The sequence below is a fragment of the Cyprinodon variegatus genome, unplaced genomic scaffold (genome assembly GCF_000732505.1).
Source record: "Cyprinodon variegatus isolate N-32 unplaced genomic scaffold, C_variegatus-1.0 Scaffold193, whole genome shotgun sequence".
Taxonomy (NCBI): Eukaryota; Metazoa; Chordata; class Actinopteri; order Cyprinodontiformes; family Cyprinodontidae; genus Cyprinodon; species Cyprinodon variegatus.
Genome location: NW_015150646.1, coordinates 247,223 through 258,556, shown reverse-complemented (window position 1 = coordinate 258,556; position 11,334 = coordinate 247,223). Strand labels below are relative to the sequence as shown.

General features: G+C 36.0%; 1 protein-coding gene across 1 annotated transcript in view; it reads left to right on the top strand.

The window, feature by feature from the left end:
* LOC107087744 (RELT-like protein 1) overlaps positions 1-11,334 on the top strand; it is a 52,362-nt gene that overhangs the window by 5,614 nt on the left and 35,414 nt on the right. The gene's annotated exons all lie outside the window — the stretch shown is intronic.

Below are 11,334 nucleotides of genomic sequence, written 5' to 3'. Positions count from 1 at the left end.
CTTTATAGATAGGAATAATGGACGTGGCATATATATATATATATATATATATATATATATATATATATATATATAATTCTGTTTAAAGCTGCAAAAAGTTTATAGATAAAATTTGACACATACATGTGGAAAAATTTATAACATTAAAATAATAGTGAAGAGTTTAAGATAAACAACAAAATACTGTAATGTAAATTTTTTTAATGATACAAAACTGTGCACCTTGAGAATAAATAACCAAAATAAAGCTATGGACATTTCTCAAGTGATAGATAATTAAAAATAACAGCAACATTAGAGATGTGCAAACTGACAGCAGCATGTTATTTAACTGACTAAGGTAGAAACTTTGCAAAATAGCATGAATGTAACAACTTATTGAGGTTGGTAGAAACAGTGATGGTTCTAAAGTATTTAACTTGCTGGGAGGAAGGATCTGAGATGCTACATACAGTGTATATACATATATTATATACATGTTCTCCCTGAGCATGCGTGGGTTTTCTCCGGGTACTCCGGCTTCCTCCCACAGTCAAAAAACATGGCTGTTAGGTTAATTGTTTCTCTAAATTCTCCTTAGGTGTGAGCGTGTGTGAATGGTTATTTGTCCTGTTTGTCTCTGTGTTGCCCTGGCAACCTGTCCAGGGTGTACCCCGCCTCTCGCCCGTAGACAGCTGGAGGTAGGCACCAGCAACCCCAGAAAGGATATGTGTGACGAAAAAAGGACGGATGATTTCAACACAGCTTTAACCTTGGTTCAGTTTCCAGTATGCATGGAACTGAATGATGCAGACATATTGGATGTTAAACTTTGGGAGACCTATGTATTTCCAATTTTTTCGCCTACAGATGTTCAATTTGATATTTATGTCCTTAAGGTAAGGAAAGGTTTTTCTTTAAGTGACCATGAAAACAACAATTTGCAGTACAAGCCAAGATTAAGATGGTATATATATATGGTAAATGGCCTGTACTTAAATAGCCCTTTTCCAAGTCAGGAGACTATAAATGGCTTTACACCCCATCCAGTCATTCCCCCATTCACGCACACACCGATGGTGGCAAGCTACTTTGTAGCCACAGCTACCCTGGGGCTCACTGACAGAAGTGGGAGTGCAGTATACTGACACCACCGGGCCCTCTAAGATATATGTCCTATATAAGTATATATATATATATATATATATATATATATATATATATATATATATATATAAGATTTATATCATATATAAATATATATTTACATATATATAAATATGATATATAAGACATATATCTGATATTATTCTCATTAATCTCTTTATTTCTAACTCTTTACAACAAAAAAATAATGATAAAAAAACACTTAGTAATCAAGAAAAAAATAACTTTATCACAAAACTCCATACTCAAATCAAATGAGATATGCAACCGAAGAGGATACATCGAAAAACGTACACAAAATTTAGCAGCGACGAATACAAAATATATATATATATCTGTGGTGCAGAAGAGCAAATTATTAAGCTTACTGAGGGCAGTGATGGCTAAAAACAGCTGCTGGAAGGAAAGGTGCATGATGGTGCTCCTTAGTGCACCTAGGGTGCAGCATGGAACAAAAAAAGTTAAAAATGAGCCTGAGCTAACCATAGGCTCCTTTGCTATTTTATCCATATGATTACCAACTGAAAACATTAAGCAGTATCATTTTTCCCCTTGTTTCTAATTGGCAGAAAGCAATATTACAAACTTTCTGTCTTTAACTTGATATGAATAAAAATTGTTATTAGTTAGAAAAGTAGTAATTCAATAATATAAATATGTAATGTGTCCTAGACTTCGTTATTGTTGTCATTACCATCTTTTTTTAAGTATAATCATTTATCTGAAGCTGTAGCTATCATTTTAATTATACTGTTTGTATTTTTTTTTATCCTGTTTATTGATTCGCTGCGCCTAAAAGCAAATACATTTTCGAGTCGCCTTCTAATAATCATCAAGGAAAGATGGACCGACGCCCCTAAAGCTGCAGAATCACGAAGCGCTAAATAGGATGCGGCTTTGCTTCGTTATTACGGCAGCTCCACCGCTCCGGCATGCACATCTCAACGTGCTCCCATCATGACATCATCTGGCCCCGCCCCTTACACACCCCCATTCACCCCCATGCACGTAGCAAAGGGAGGTTACTGAGACAGTAAACAAAGCAGATGTAGGACACTGCATGCCTGAACATCACCACAGATATGACGCACTTATAAATAAACCTTAAATGGTATATTTATCTATAAATAGACATGTAAACGCAGATATTTGTTTCTTAAATATGTGATTTTAGCTGTGAGAAAGAAAATAAAGAATAAAAATTGCTCCTGCAGAAGAGGAGTGTCTGCAAGGAAGGACATTAGTACGTGTGAATTTGAACGTACCTTTTCTCATGTTTGCTGGATGTGTATGCCTAATGTGCTACCAATTTATTTACCACTCTTTACTTTATACAAAATATATTTAATGCTTTAATTACACTTTTTACCCCCTAAATAGATTTTCATTAGCTATTACTTTTCAACGAAATTTTTCTTTATTCCACACAAACACAAAGTGGCACTCAAAGGTATTATCTCATGTAATGCAAACTGTAGGAAAATAAATAAATAGATAAAACCTTATGATACCAGACAAATCTTGGTAAAATAATCTGAAGCAAGCTGGTGAAAGTTTAATGGCATTCCTTGTTATCGTTCAACACAAATTGTTTTTTATTGTTGATTCTTGATGTAGGAGCCTAAATTAAGTTTAAGTTGAGATCAAATTAATTCTTTATAAGTTACAGTGTTTATTGGAATATAAAAGGATCTCATATTTGAGGATATTCAATATTTCTAATTTTACTGAGGTTCTTTTGCAAATTTGCACAGTTTTTTGCTCATTTGCTTGTTTGATTGATTGATGAATTTATTGATCTCATAGTGGAGAAATGTACTCATTACATCAGCTCAAATAGTCAAAAAGAGAAGAAGAAGGTGCCAAAAGGCAGAAAAGGTGCATGAAATATACAGTGCGTCCAAATATGACTGCTAAAGTCTGTTTATTTTGTTTTGTTTTTTTATAGCAGGATTATTTTTCAGGGTTATTGCACAGGTTATTTAGATGGGTATCCATGTAGATGGATATTTATATATATATATATATATGTATAGCTATTGCACTGGGTATCAAATGTAAACAAGCAGGTTATTGCACAGAGTATTAAATAGTAATGGCACATTATACATTGCACAAGTTTCTGGATGTTTAGGGGTGTGGCTTCTGCTTCAGTGTTAGTCAGGTAATTGGAATGGAACCGCACCTTTTTTTTTAACCTCATTTACATTTCTCCTAATCTTCCTTTATTATAATTCTATTTTTCATACTTGAAATTTCATATGTGATGGATATTTTTTGCCATCAAGTTGATAACAGAGGGGAAAGGAGCCACAAGCATTTGGCTTCATTACTTGGGAATCTACACTTTATTCAAATTAAAAAGAGAACCTATAAAAGAAGATAAAAGCCTTTGGGAAATTTTTCTAATTTTAATTTCAGACTTTTCCTCATAGAATTATGACAATTATTATTGAGGTTTTAATCCTGGGCTTTAGTGATATTGTCCTAAGTAATTTGACTTTTAATTCTGAGATTAAAAGTCAAAATTCTAAGGATAAAGTCACAATGCTGAGATTTAACTTTTCTTTTTTTTTTGCTTGCCCTGTAAGATTGGAGATCTGGGTCATGGAGGGAACTTTACAAATAGATGGTTTGTTGTTTTTCTCAGCCATTCTTGTTTTCTTTTTACTGTGAAGGAGGGTAGTGACGTTCTTATCCTGTTGGAAGATCCGTGACTGGATAGCTCTATGTTTTTCAGACCTAATGGCAAAAATTAAGGTTTCCTGGATCAAACCGTAGCCACCCTCAAAAGAAAACTCAGCCTCTTCCAAGTCATAGGGAGGGCATGATGCTCCACCTCCTCTACAAGTGCTCATGTGCTTCAACCGCTTTATTTTTATCTCCTGTTCTAAAAGTGAACTACAGTTTTATTTGGTGAGTTTATTTACAGTAAAGGAGCTCAGATGGGTCTCATCTTTCCTTTTGAGTGACATAAATCTGTAAAGTACTTGTATTTCTCAAGGACAGGCACAAGGCATGAAGAAAAAAAGCTGAAAGCTTTGTTTTCTTCTCTGCTTTATGTCCATTGGTGTGTGCATGAGAACAACATTTAGAATACTTGTTCAATAGCAATTAACTGAATAAGTAAGTAAAAAAAATTCTGATCCCAGATGATACTAATTAAGGTTAAATGCTTAGTTGGAAACACAATTATAATGTTAGGGTTATTATTTCCTTTTCTCTAACAAATGTAGTCATGCAATTTTAGCATTTCTCTTTAAAATATCCTCCAAAATCACCAGCGTACCCTTATTTAACTCTGCATGTCACTTAAAGTAAGCAGATTCTTTCAAATGAATCACTTATGAGGGGATTCAAAGCATGGCTTCAATAAACTGCAGCTTCCTGCACACCTGTCCACATCTGTAGAATGACAGATAATGAAATGGCTGCATCAGAAAATGTGTCCACTAGAGGGCAGCATTGCAAAAGAAAACACAACTTTATTTACTAAATGTGAAAGCAGCACACCTTAAAATATGAATAAACAACAACAACAACAAAAAAAAAAACATAGTATAGATAGTATGGCTTTAACTAATAATAATAATGATAAAAAAATAAATACAACTAGAAATGTAATAATTAATTAAACATGACTTTTTTATGTGAACATTTCTATTTACAGTTTCTCTTAAAAAAATCATAAAAAAAAACCTAATTTTGTTGTTTTCAATAGAGTCTTTGACTGTTAAAGTTTCCCTAAATTGATTTACCCTGTTCTTTAATAATAGCACACATTTCTTGTAATATTACACACTATCCCCTCTAAGTGGGACACAATTTACAAAGCACTGCAAAAAAGCGCACCTCATTGTTAAAATTAGAACACAGCCATCAAAATGAGATCTCCTCACTGCAAAATACAAAATACTGCTCTCTCACCATGTTTCCATTGATTATAAAAATGATGATGATTAGATAACAAATGGAACTCACAACTGAATCAGAGTGTACTGTTACACCTTATTACTAAATTAGAAGAAAACTTTAATTTTTTGGAAATTGCAGGATGTGACTTAAATGCTTTTTCAAATGAATACAAAGTATATGTGCTGTCTTTCTCTAACTGTGTTTGGAGCAGAGCAGCTTGTAGCCATGAAATGTGTCCAATATTTTGATAACAGAGTTCTGTTATAGAAGGAAACAGTGCAGTCAGTTGCTGAATGTGTGTAGTCAATGGAATTTACTGTCGTTTAAACTGAGAAAAACTATAACACTACATGGATGTTTTCACAGTTAGCCTACCATAAAAGAATAAAAAACACTGCACTTCAAAATCTGTTTGTTTGGCAAGAAATGCTGTTTTCTAAAGTGTTTTGGGTTCAACATGGAGAACAGCGATTAGCTTCAGTTTTCTATTGAACACTGAACATATGGTCATCTACTGAATATTCAGTTCTATTTAGTGTTTAAAGATGTTCAGCCTGGCAGCCAGCCTGCAGCTTTCTGCTCGTGACTTTGCTAAAGGTCAGCTGCTGATCAAGGAGCTTATTGGGGTGAGGCCACTGCAAGCAGCAGCAGAGCTTCAATGATCAAAATGAATCGCTGGTTATTATCTGTGAACTTACAACCTTTAGGATGCTTAGCTGTACCAGCAGTAGCAGAAAGCTGTTTTGCTAAGACTGCTATCTGGTGCATACAAAAAAACTCAAACTAAAAACAGTGTGAAAATAATGCATTGTTATTGAAATGATGTCAGTGACTCAACATTTACAAACAGTTTCATCCACACCCTTAAACGATTGAAGCAACAACAGAAAAAATTGCAGCGAGGCATCTGAGTAGCTGGACATTTTGCTCCAGGGTGACTCACGCTGCTTCATCAGGGAGCTGTTTGTTCCTCCGCCTGCATGAAAACACAAACAAGAACAGAGGAGGATGCCGTACTCGCTCAATCAATCCACAGCACCTAAAACATTGTGTAGTCTGTGAAGATGAGGTGGGGGAAAAAAAGGAGTATGAAAATGAATTTGTATTTTATTGCAAGAGCAGAATTTAACATAGAAAAATATTGCATCTAAACATGATGTGACAGGCTCCAGCTTTGGGCTGGTGCAGAGAAAACAGCCTGGTGCTGAATGGTGAGAAGACGAAGGAGATCATCTTGGACTTCAGGAAGAACCGGCCTAATCACTCTCCACTGGTCATCAACAGCTCAGCTGTGGTCAGCAACACCAAATTCCTGGGGGTGCACATCACAGACAACCTCACCTGGAGTGTAAACACCACCTCACTGGTCAAAAGGGCACAGAAGCGCATGTACTTCCTGCAGAGGATGAGGAGAGCCCAACCATCCTCACCACCTTCTACAGAAGCACCATAGAGAGCGTTCTGACCAGCTGTCTCTGTGAGGAGTGGAGGCTGCAGTGCCTCAGACTGGAAGAACATGAGAGGAGTGGTAAAAACAGCAGAGAGGGTTATCGAGCTCCATCCCCCTCCATAAAAGACATTTCATCCCTGCATGCCCTCTGGAAAGAGGCTTCACAGTATTCAATGCAGGACCAGCAGGTTCTGCAACAGCTTGAACTGTTGAACTCTAAACTGGACTCTGTATCACACTTGCATCATTATTCTGCACCATCAACGTGGTGAACTTTCATAATCCTTTCAAACAGAACATGACTCAATGTTCTGCTGCAATTTGCACCATTTTTATTTTGCAGTAACCTTTTCATATTAATGCCATTTTGCACCATTATTGTTAAACTGGTTTCTTTTCTCCGACACTGTTTACATTCTGATCACTGCTGCACTTTATAATCGTAATGTTCATTTCACTTTTTCACTGTGGAAAGCTGCAACGGAATTTCGTTTTGTATAGACTGTGTATTCAAAATGACAGTGTAGTTTGTCTAATTCTTTTTAGCAATTTATTAAAATGGAGAACAAATAATCTGATTAGAGTAAAGCTCATATCAAATCAAGAATTATTCATTTTTTGTGCACCGGAATGAGTCAAACAGTAATGTCAAAAAAAAAAGTTTTGGTTACTGGTATGTCATATTTACGAACTAAATATTCCCCCATACATGATTAATAAAGAAATGGCAGCCAGATACAATACTTACATTAGAGGTAATAAAAGGCATTTTTGGGGGCTTTTTTATGTTGTTTAGCATCATAAAACTCATGTTAAGATCTATTATACAAAACCTGATTCAAACACCCTTCAATGTATGCTACATCCAGGTTAGGATAATCGATATATGGAGCAAACACACACCCCTAAATAGCTTTACTTGTTTTTTTTTTTTTTGTGTGTTCTTTTTACTTGCTAAGTGTTTACAAAGCGACATAAAAAAGAATACCCACAACAGTTGGTGTCATGATTCAACAACAGCTCTTTCACATGGGTAACCAACAAACTATTAACAAGGAGGACAGAGAAGGAGGAACATATGGAGAGGACAGTTTCAGATTTCTAATTAAATGGAGGCAATGAAGGGAGAAACTGAAGGGACAGCTGGTGGTATTGTTGTGGTTTCACTCCATTTCTGATGCATGAACATAAGTCTCCTAACAGAAATCTGAAGTGTTTTCATTTTCCAAGTTTTGCAATGTCTTTTTTATTTCATATGAACTGGAAATCTACCTATTTTTGACAAGTATGAGGAAGGAGAAGCTTCTTTTTTTTCTCCATTTGAGCATCACCAAGACGAGGGAATTTGATCTCCGTCTCCATTTCTAAAAGGCCATCAACTCTATGTACCATCAAGTAATGCTATCTTGAGCAACTTATTATCTCTCTATGTGTTTTGGACTCATTCTCATCTGACCAGAGCACTTTCCTTCACATGCTTGCTGCATAACCTACATGGCTTGTGGGAAACTGCAAATGGAACCTCGTATGGTTTTTCTTTTAGCAATGGTTTTCGTCTTACCACTCTCCTATAGAAGCAATATGTGTGGAATATGTGACTCATCTGGCTGCTCTTTAGGTCGAAAGTGGTGGATCGTTTACAGCGCATTTCCATACAATCTCCATTTTCCAGTAAAATTAGATGTTCAAAGCTTTGGATATCGGTTTACAATGTAACCCTACTTGTTCTAATGGTTAAGCTGGAGTAAAATTTAAAATATCCTATTTCCCATATTCGTTCTTTTGATAAGCAAAATAGACACATCAAAATATCTATTCTCCATACATTGAAAGTTAAATTGAAAATTTAAGCTCTAGATAAAAGGATTTTAGACTAAGTCATCACATTTGATTTTGATAAGCAGTGAGACTGAAAAATTCAGGGTTTGTATTGTTTATATTTTAATGGATGCAGAGGTGGATCTAGACCAAATTTACTAAATAAAAAAAAATGTATGTGAACATTTGTGAATTCTTTTGTAATGTATTAAAGGTCATAGCTATGACTTTTCAAATGTAATACATCAAGCAGCTAAGGTGGTGCAGAATAAAAGCTTTAATTTAAAGAGCAAAGTATATATAGTATTTAATTAACTGTTACATAAATGTTAGCGGGTCCAAAATAGATAAATATTTACTTCTGTTTTTAACGTTGATATGAAAAGATTTTGCACAGATAGGAATAGTAGGTTTAGGTCAGATGAGACAGAGCTCAGGTGTTGCTTGAGAAATGGCTTCTTCTCTGCGCCACATTTCTCAGATTCAAACCAGAAAAAATATATATATACGCAAAAGAAGCAATACAAGTTTTTTTAAGCATTGGTGCCAACTGCCTCAAGAAAGGGCCTCAAAGGCCAAGCAGAGGTTTCAGTTTTTTGGTGATGCTACCTCCTACCAGGTAAGCCCAAAGATGAGCCTCCAGGGCCACCGTCCTGCAGGTTTTAGAGGTTTCCCTGCTCCAGCCGATTTTCATTGTTTGCTGAATAACAGGCCTTTGCTGAACTGCAAGCATCAGAATAATCTGTGCTAAAGCAGGGAAACCTCTAACACACGCAGGACAGCGGCCCTGGAGGACCGACTTTTGGCCGGCCTGTATGCTTCTTTGCACACTTCAAACTCGACAGAGTGGTTATGGTGAAGCAGTGGGCTGCAGCTTGCTTTGCGTCACGTCACTGATGAAGTTTTGACATCTTCACTGCTTCATTCAGAGTGACAGCACTGACTGCTGCAAGATTTTGAGTTTTTGAATCATCCTTTCATTGAACAAACATCAAAGAAGAGTAGAAATATTTCAAATTTAGGCTACCTAATAAGGTAATGTTCATTCAAAGTGTTTATTAGAAAGCCTAAGCAGGCAGTCTATACTTTCAGGTGTTTTAATATTTATGGTATTATGTTATGCCATATGTGCAGCTCTTACTGATGCTAAATATATGAATGAATAACTTGATAACCGGATGTCATCTTGGTTAAACAGGTGCTCCAGTGGAGGTGCAGCAATACCTATTTGCTCCTCCTCTGGACTGAGCAGCGGATCCACTGAAATCTTGGCAAGAGCAAAAAACTCAATATCCAAATTCGACCAAACTAAAAAAACTGAACACCAGCCTCCTCAGTTCCCTATGTATTTTCAAAAGCTGGGGAAATTGCCTAAAAACAAACATAAAACAGCACAAAAAAAACAAAACATTTGAGCCCTGCTATTGTATGAAAACTACTTTAAAAAAATAAAAAAATATATACACCTGAAGTAACACAGGCACCCTTGTTATTACACCAAGCACAATGTCCAAAAACACTCAGTGCACCATGCACCAAGCCCACAAAATATTAATGACAAACCAAAGATGTTCACATTGTTAATTCATTGTTTCAATACTCTGATTCTTTAATGAGGTACTTAAAACATATGTACAAAGCATACACAACTGTTTTGCAGAAAAGATGCATCAAATTCTTAGGATTTCGTTTGGTGCGACAATCGTGGGCGCCAGTAGATGCCACCCAAGGGAATTGAATGAAGCTACCGGTAGTGAGCCATTTTCTGACACAATGGTTCAAAATTATGCAATGCCTCATTTTGCCATTGTTACAGGTTTTTTAAAATATTTGCTAGCCTAATGAGACCTGGAAACCAGCTGGCAAAGAGTAGGAACAGAGCGCAGGCTGGTGCAAGTGCGCCTCTTATTGGTCAGGAGGAATTGAAGTTGTATCTACCATCTTCAAGTGAGCCAGAGAGCAACTTATTAGACCTCTGCTCTATCTAGTGATGGAAATTTCAAAGCCCTGTGAACCAATTTTACATAATTGGCCACAACTCATCAAAACACCATGTTCGATGCATTTGCAATAGTTTAGAATGGCGGCATCTGCTGGACGCTATCAGAACTACAGTTGAACTGGTATCCTAATGTCCACATTATTTCAGTCTTGAACTGTTTTTTCCATAATAATAGTAATGATAATGATTATATAAATAAATAATAAAAAAACTAATTTGTGATTTTTGAAACTGCATTATGATAAACAGCCCTACTGATGCAGAACGTCTATATCACAGTGTGCTTCTGTTACTAAATCCCCGAGTTTTAATCCATCCTGGGTTCCAAGCTTTGCAAACATCCGTTCGTATTAGACACTAACAAACATGCCTTGCAGCTGAGAGATTCTGCAATCAAATCCTGCATATCTGTATTTTTTATTTTGCTAATTTATGTTAATAACGACACTTCTCGGCCCATGCGGCCTATTATTTGAGTGAGCTGGACCTACTGCTATATGAACACATTAAAAAGAATCCTTTAAATAGTTCTGATAGTTTAAATTATTGGAAGCAAGTCTGCTGCCCAGTAATTCCCACAGGTTCTCCACTTTCCTGCACTTTCCTGCAGTGAAGATGGTCATATTAAAGAAGCATCAATAATTGTTTAGATGTGCGGCATGAATAAACATCTGTTATAAATTATTCAGTAGATGACTGTGGTGGGTATAGATGTGTGTCTTTAACAGTGTTGGGAAAGTTCTCTTTCTACGTGAACTAGTTCAAAGTTCAGTTCACACATTTTAAAATGAACTAGTTCAGTTCATAGTTCACAATTCCAAAAAACGAACTAGTTCATAGTTCTTTTTTTTTTTCATTTTTTTTTTCATATATTGCTCAATTACACCATAGCATACTGTAGAACCACAGACAGCAATTATTTTATCAGTTGTAACCCTGAAACTGTGCGTCAGATTTCATCTTCATATCCTGTTTTGAATCCTCATCCAACCAGGGTTTACAT